Below are 8,773 nucleotides of genomic sequence, written 5' to 3' on the forward strand. Positions count from 1 at the left end.
GAAGCCTCTTCCTGGGAAAACTACTTAATCAGCTTCCGTGTCCCTGCGGTCAAACGCTCTGAGTCAGCCTGCACTGATGCTTTAATCAGAGGTCTGTTTAATTTATTTTCCTCCTGAACTGTGGTTCTTTGGCAGAGAGCTTGAGAAATCTCATACCTCACAACTTGGGAGCTTCTACGGTAGGAACTGGAAAATACAAAGAAGCACAACTGACCACTGAGATTTTAGGAGGATACATCCAGAGACCTTCAGAAGGCTACAGATATGCACACCTTCACTCCAGCAAAACAGTCTCCATTAAATGTACTTATGCATTGGATGCATAAATACCGTTTTATGTATGTATGTATGTATGTATGTATGTATGTATGTATGTAAGTAAGTAAGTAAGTAAGTAAGTAATCTCTACACCTAACGTGGGGCTCAAACTTATGACCCCGAGATCAAGAGTCACATTCTCTTCTGACTGAGCCAGCCAGGTATCCCTGAAATATCATCATTTAAACATTATGGTGGACAAGGCCATGTCACTTCTAATCTGACCTCTAGTGAATTTTACTCTATAGCTTAGCCCAAACTTTCTGTTTCTTTTTCCCCACTAAGAATCGTTACTTCCTTAAACATGTCCAATTTGTCTCCACTCCAGGACAAGCACTGGCTTTTTTCTTTTTCTGGGGTCTGAGTATTTACCTCTTTACATGAGCAATGGCATACCCAATTACAGGTAGGAACCAGCGGGGCGTCTGGGTGGCTCAGTCAGTTAAGCATCCGACTCTTGATCTCAGCTCAGGTCTTGGTCTCAGGGTCCTGAGTTCAAGCCCCATGTTGGGCTCCACGCCCAGCATGGAGCCTAGTTAAAACAAAAACAAACAAACAAAAAAACCCAAGTAGGAACCACCAAGATTGACGGAGACATAGATGTTAGGAGGCTCCGTCACCAGCCATGGAACACAGCACACCTGCTCTCAGTAAGCGAGGTGCAAATTCATGGCTCAGCGAAGTTAGGAAGAACTCCACAGCATTTACACCGGAGCCACTGATGAAGCGTTGAAGCTATGAATGCTACAGTGCCAAGAACACAACATATTAATTACCTATTGCTGGATAAGAAATGACTCCAAAATCTAGTAGCTTAAAACAAAACAGAAGTTATTTATTATTGCTCTTGGTTTCTGTGGGTTAGGAATTCAGACAGGGCACAGCAGGGATCATTGATTTCTGCTCCACAGTGTCTGGGCCTCAGCTGGAAGACTGGAAAGCCTGTGGGCTGAAATCATCTGATGGTATGTTCATTCTCATGTCTGGAGGTTCACGCCCAGGAGGCTGGCTGTTGGCAGGTGACAGGAGTGGGGGGCAAGGGATGTTGGTCAGAACATCCACACTTGGTCTCTGAATGTAGCTTGGGCTTCCTTACAAAATGGTGGTTAGGTTCAAAGGACAAGCATCTTGAGAGGGAGAGGGACAGAGAGAGACAGAGAAAAAGCCAGGTGGACACTGTAACTTTCTACAACCTAGTCTCAAAAAAGTCCCATGGTATCACTTCTGCTGTGCGCCATCGGTCAGGGCGGCCACCACCACCACCCAGATACAAGATGTCGGGGGAAACTTTGCTTCCTCCGGTGGAAGGAGAGACAGTCCCATTGTAGGAGGAGCATATGAGACAGGATAAATATGGAGGTGTGGCTCGCTTTGGAAAATATAATCTGCCACAGATGTAGGTGGAACTCAACAGATACTTATTGAGTAAATCTATGAGTGCTGAACACCTGCTCTCAAAGAAGTTACAATCCAACTGATAAAATCAAGCACAGCATCGTAGAACTCTTCTGCCTAATGGCACCTAAGATCACCTAGCTGCATGCTTCTTAGCTGTCTGTGTATCACCAATGGTCTGCTTTGGGAGAAGTACTGTGCTATGTCCAAGATCGTGGACAAGTTGGCTAATCTCTCCCAACTTCTGTCTCCTCTTATAAAATGGAGTGATTGACCTGGCCAGGAAAATGTATTCAACATCTTTGATATAAGGTAAAAGGATGGCTTCGTGTCTTTTCGATATCATATGGGAGCATTGTCCAGCCCGAGGCCCTCCCAAATTTTATTTAATTCTTTAGGAGATGTATTTTTGTTTGTCTTGCCATTTACTAATGACTAATGGCCACATTCTCTGAAGTTCCATGTTAACTTGTAGATTTCCAAGACTAGGGAAGATAACCCCAGAGGTTATAGTTTTCTTGCCCCATAAATAATAACCAGTTTTGTCTGTAGCTTAGAAAAGTTATTTTATCTTTCCTGACTGACTGCAGAGACATCTGTTCATCGAATTCTCCTCTGAACCAGCTTTACCATCCTCCTAGCACCGTCATGAATTAGCTAGGAATTCATGATAATTGACATGTGTTCATTCTATAGTTGTCTGAGAGTCAGGTTTTTAGCTTTCTGAAAATTGTACTTTGATAACCCAAAGTCCTATGCACCATGGGGAAAAAAAAAGTAATTGGTGTCCTCGCTATTCACTGGAGGAAGTGATCTGAAGAGGGCCAGGACGACTTTATAGGAAAGACTTCTTATAGAAAGACTTTCAAGAAGATCTTGATAGATGTGAATACTTTCAGAATGGGGAGGGCATTTGAGGGCTGGGGGGATCCTCTGTGCAGAAGGGCCAATAAGTGGGGAAGTCGATGAACAAACCAGAAAGCCATGGTCTGGAGAGGGTAATAAACAACATTTTGAAACTAACCACATGAAAGGCTATTGATAACCTCACCATTTCACCGACTGTGAATTATTAAGATGAAAACTAGCAGTCGTTTTGTATTTAAATTGTATTCGGTTTTATTTTGTGCCTTTGTTCTTTTGCTTTTTTCCACATAGAGGAGTTAATACGGTTGCTTCAGTTTATAGTGAAGTCTTGCTCTCTCGGCACAAGCCTGCATGGGTGGCCTTTCCTGGGCTTAGTTTAGAAAGGAAATGAAATAGTACTTTTGGTCATAAAGTTTTAATTTTTTCTCCTGGGCTCCGCAGGGCCATCCAGTGAGAAAAGCCTGTGTTGATGCAGGGGGTTCGGAATACCAGCTAGACTGGTAACAGAGAGAAAAAAAGAAGTCCTTTCCTGCCCTAGAAATCTTTCTTTAAAACTCAGGAATTTTTATTCTGTAAATTACAGACTGATCAAGGACAAAACTTGGAAGCAGCCCAGGTAACCCCTTGCAGAGAGCCACGGGAAAGGGAGACCTGTTTCGAAATTCGGACTTTATTTTATTTTATTTTTTAAGATTTTATTTATTTATTTGAGAGAGAGAGTGAGAGAGAGAAAGAGCACAAGAGGGGGGAGCGGGAGAGGCAGAAGCAGGCTCCCTGCCGAGCAGGGAGCCCGATGCGGGACTCGATCCCGGGACTCCAGGATCATGACCTGAGCCGAAGGCAGTCGCTGAGCCACCCAGGCGCCCCCACGAAATTCGGACTTTAAATCACCCCCTCTCTACACTGCTACTTGTGCAGCTGGATCTTGGCTTTCCAACACTGCTTCTTTCTTTCTTCAAATTGTAGTGAGTTCTGTATAACACAAAATGCACTATTTTAACCCTTCTTAAGTGCACGGAGAGTGGCAGGAAGCACACAGGTGACATTTGTGTTGATTCACAACCGGCACCACCGTCCACCTCCTGAGCTCCTTTTATCTCGCAAACCTGAAACTCTGGACCTGTTAACCAACACCTCCGCATCCCTGGCAACCACCATTCCACTGGCCGTCTCTATAAGTCTGACCACTCTAGGTACTTCGTGTAAGTGGAATCATACAATCTTTGTCCTTCTGTGAGTACCTTATTTCACTGAGCATAATGCTCTCGAGGTTCATCCACGTTGCAGCACCTGTCGGAATTTGCTTCCTGTTTAAGGCTGAATTCTAGTTCATCGTGTATGGACGCCACATTTTGTTTATCCATTCATCCCTCCACGGGCACCTGAGTTGTTTCCACCTCGAGGCTGTTGTGAATAATGCTGCTTTGAACATGGGTGTACAGATATCAGCACGCTGCTTTTTACCCGCCCACTTTTTATTTTATTTTTATTTTTTTCAAGTAGGCGCCATGCCCAGCATGGAGCCCAACGTGGAGCTTGAACTCATGACCCTGAGATCAAGACTCAAGCTGAGATCAAGAGTTGGACGCTTAACCGACTGAGCCACCCAGGCGCCCCTACGTGCCGTCTTTTTAAAAAATGATTGGCGTTGGGGCACCTGGTGGCTCAGTCGTTAAGCGTCTGCCTTCCGCTCAGGTCATGATCCCAGGGTCCTGGGATTGAGCCCTGCATCGGGCTCCCTGCTTGGCGGGAAGCCTGCTTCTCCCTCTCCCCCTCCCCCTGCTTGTGTTCCTACTCTCGCTGTGTCTCTCTCTGTCAAATAAATAAATGAAATCTTAAAAAAAATGATCGGCGTGGTCCAGGAGACTGAGGCATGTTCAGTACGCCCTCAGCCTCACAAGGGACTCTTGGAAACTGTTTTGTCCAGTCCTAATCCTAACCAGACTTCTACACATTTTCAGGAAGAACAAAGTTATAAGCTGTGATGGCATTTCAATGTTGAATCGCGATTGTCCCCAGATCAAATATTCATGGGGGTAAGAGCCTGGGTGTTTGGGGGGGTGGCTATCACAGCCTTCCTGAAATATTCCCCCAACTTCTACCTCCTCCCTGGTACGAGACTCTACAGCCCCTGACTGCAGGAGGTGGGCAGGTGATGAAGCCAAGCCAACCAGATTATGTTTCTAGGAATCTGAAAAAGTCATCTGATGGCAAGATCTCCAACAGAAGCTCGTTAGGAGCCTCTGCTGCCATGGTCCCCAGATCTGTCCTGGTTCCTGCTTTCAACTCTGGGAGCAGCTCAGTATCATGCAAATAACCTCTTCCTTTTAACCTTCAGTTCATGAGTCAATTTCTAATGCTTTCTAGCAAAGAACTCCGACTGATAGACTGCTCAAAGACTAATGATGCTTGAATTTCTTCAGGAAATATAGGAATGCCATAAAACTCAATTTGATATGAACAGGACCTATTTTATTATGGTCCATTTTTTTCAGCACTGTCCTGATAGCTATTTTAAAAACATGTCCTAACCAAGGCAAAATCATTCTCTGTTTCCCTCTGTCTCTTCATGTCTTTTTCTTTGTGTTTATCTCTGGCTCTCTCTGTATCTGTCTTTCTGTCTCTCAGAAGAGAAGAAGAGAGGACTAAGGAGGGAAGCAGGGGATACTCATAAATGCCCTGTAACACTACTAGGCAGACTCTTCAACTGTATAAAACTGTGGAAACTTCCAGAAGGCTGCCTGTTCTTTGCTCCTAGGAACACATGCCTTTGCACAAGAGAGTGTTTCTGATTCAGGGTTTCATGTATTGTCTTCAGCTTCTGGCATCTCCTCAAAGTAAAGATCCATGGGGGCTGGGAAGTTACTCCCATCAGAGGGAGAATAATTGTGCCTGCGTTTTCCATTATTTGCTTTTGTGTTTTGTTTTGTTTTTTTTTAATGAGAGAATTCCTCTAGAGTCAGAACTTCTTCAAATGCTCTAAAAACTTCTCTTGTTTGAGCCATAGCTCTGTGAGCTCTTTCTTCTAAAGAGCCGCTTCTGGATGCTCTTCCACAAAGCATTTTAAAACGTGGTGTTGGCCTCTTTTTTCTGAGCCACATCAAAGAGCACATATTGTTTCCTTTCTGAGAACAAAACTCTTTAATGGCAAGAAAGAACAAGAAACTGAGCAGCCAACCATCCCTATCAGGAAAGACACTGGTAACCCTAACTACGAAAACGATCTGCTGTCCCAATCTCTACTCACATTTTGAAATTTGAGCCCAAGTACAGTAGTCATGCCCTCGTGTATATGGCTCTAAAATGCAATCACGCCTTTCCACTTTAAAAACTCTTTATGAACCTGGTTTAATAATTAATCCTCACAGGGCAGTTAGTAACACCTATCAAATATCTAGGATGAAATGTTCAGTAAAATCGCGGGTAGCAAAATCACAACTATTTCACAAAGCTGCAAATGGCCTCATTTTCTGACTCAGTGATGTCACTTGTAGAACTTTATCCTACACATATAAGGAATATATCATCGGCGATATATATGTAGACGCACAAAATGACAGATGGATGTAAGATGTTATTTGTTGCAGCGCTGTTTTTATGAGCAAAATACTGGTAACAACCTGATACTCATAAATGCCCTTGTGTTCCATCTATCCAATGGAATGCTTTGTAGTTGTTAAAAAAGCGGGGGGGGGGGGCATTCTTACATATTGGTATGAAAAGATCTTGAAGGCATATTGCTAGGAAAAAAAAAAATTAGTCTGCCAAGCAATGTGTATGCATCCGACTCAGGATGTACATCAGAATCGCCTGGGGAATTTTTAAAACTACTGATGGCTGGGTCCCTCCCCTAGAGATTCTGATTTAAGCTTTTTGAACAGCTTCCCCAAATGATTTTAATGTACAGTCAAGGTTGAGAAAAGCTGGTATATGGTGTGTTTCCATTTGCTTAGAGAAGAAAAAAATATGGGTTTCCTTTTATAAGCTAAGATGATCTCTAGAAGGATACCCAAGAGAGTATAGTCAGTGTTTACATTGAGGATGGGAACCAGATATAACTTTTCAGTTGTATACCTTTCAACCATTTGAATTTTATATCTTGTGAGCATATTACCTATTTAAAAATATAAAAATGAGGGGCATCTGGGTAGCTCAGTCAGTTGGGCGTCTGCCTTCTGTTCAGGTCATGATCTCAGGGTCCTGAGGATCGAGCCCCACACTGAACTCCCTGCTCAGCGGGGAGCCTGCTTCTCCCTCTCTCTCTGCCGCTCCCCCTGCCTGTACTCTCTTGCTCTCTCTCTGTCAAATAAATAAAATCTTTAAAAAATATTAAAAATATATAAATGAAATTTCACTTTAGAAATACTCCTCATAAATACTACTTTGGAAAGAACAGGTGGAAACATTGGGCAAAATGATCACCTCCTTTCCTTTTTCTTACCTCCAAAGGCTAATGTCATTTAAGAGGTAGATGTACCAAGGAGGCAATTATGAAAAGGATCAAAACATTAGTTTTCAGGTAGGCCCATCCTTTCTGCTTAGCCCAGAAATGGAGCTGTCATTCTGCCAGGGGAGGGGGATGGGGGTAAGAAAGGCAATAGTTCATATCAATTGTTGAAAGTCAAATACTTGTCCATCCATGCATCCATGCATCCATTCATCCATGCAATTCTTCAATAATATGTTGAGCACTTACATTAGTTAGGCTGGGGAGAAAGAAATTTTAACCAAGAATAATTATATAAAAATCCAAAGTGATGAGGGCTACATTAGAGATGCATGCAGAATATTTTGCTTTTGAAATACTTGGGATCCCCTACACCTTATGAAGATGGAAGACTGGAAAAACTCATGGAGAGGGAATTTCAAGTTTATGGACACCATGTGTCTTCTTCCTACTTGGGACAGGTGCAAAGGGGCTTGGCACGTGTGGGAGGGGACATGCTGACAATAGGCAAGGGGCATGGGTGTTACTTCTGCCTCAAAATATCTTTCCAACTCATCAATTAGACTTTCACATGCTGACGGCTTCTCTAGGTTCTTAAGTTTATCATTTGTTCCAATACAATCTCCTCTTATCTATCTCTTTTTCTCTGGTCATCTAAATTTAGGGGCTTAATCCAAAATGTATTCTCAATAAATCATTTCAATTCAGCAAACATTCAAGGCATTGGGATACAAAACTAAGACACTGTCTTATAACAGGAGGGTCAGGCAGTTAACCAGAATTCAGTGCTCTGAATATGACCCTCTACAAGCCTGTTCTGCCCACAGCCTCCTGAGCAAGCAGCCAGTTCTTTTTTTTTTTTTTTTTTTTTTAAGATTTTATTTATTTATTTGACAGAGAGAGACACAGCAAGAGAGGGAACACAAGCCGGGGAGTGGGAGAGGGAGAAGCAGGCTTCCCAGCAAGCAGGGAGCCCGACGCAGGGCTCGATCCCAGGACCCTGGGATCATGACCTGAGCCGAAGGCAGACGCTTAACGACTGAGCCACCCAGGCGCCCCTCTTTGATTTTTTTTTTTAAGATATTTATTTATTTGACAGAGAGAGAGCACAAGTGGGGGAGCCGCAGGCAGAGGGAGAGGGAGAGAGGGAGAAGCAGACTCCCCAGTGAGCAGGGAGCCCGATGCGGGGCTCGATCCCAGGACCCTGGGATCATGACCTGAGCTGAAGGCACACGCTTAACGACTGAGCCACCAAGGCGCCCCAAGCCGCCAGTTCTTAATGTAAAGATTGCCCGAGATATGAATACATTGGCTGTCCTGAGGAGGGAGTGATTAAGGTTGGGGGAGAGTTTGGGAGAGAGGTTAGGGTGGGGCCAACCACAGTGATATTTGAATTTGGACTTGAGGAGTGCACCATTTCATAAAGTCATACTACAAAGAATGAGAAACCTTTGAGAGAATTTGGAGATACGGCCCGTACCTGGATCTGCCGGGACCTGGAGTACGGGAGCCATAAAAGTGACCATGAACATCATGTAAGGGTTTGGAGGCAAGCGGATGGTCATGCAGTGAGCTGGCCCAATAGGCAGGGGTCAGACTGTGAGGTGAATCTGGACCTACTCCACGGCAGTGAGGAGTCATCCATGCTTCGCTGACATGGGGCTTGGGTTTGCCGCCATCGGACTTGCACCGCAAGAAGGTTGGTCCGGTGCCTGTGCGGGAGCCCCCCCCCCCCCCCCCCCCCCC

This window comes from Neomonachus schauinslandi, chromosome 14 (genome assembly GCF_002201575.2).
Source record: "Neomonachus schauinslandi chromosome 14, ASM220157v2, whole genome shotgun sequence".
NCBI classification, from domain to species: domain Eukaryota; kingdom Metazoa; phylum Chordata; class Mammalia; order Carnivora; family Phocidae; genus Neomonachus; species Neomonachus schauinslandi.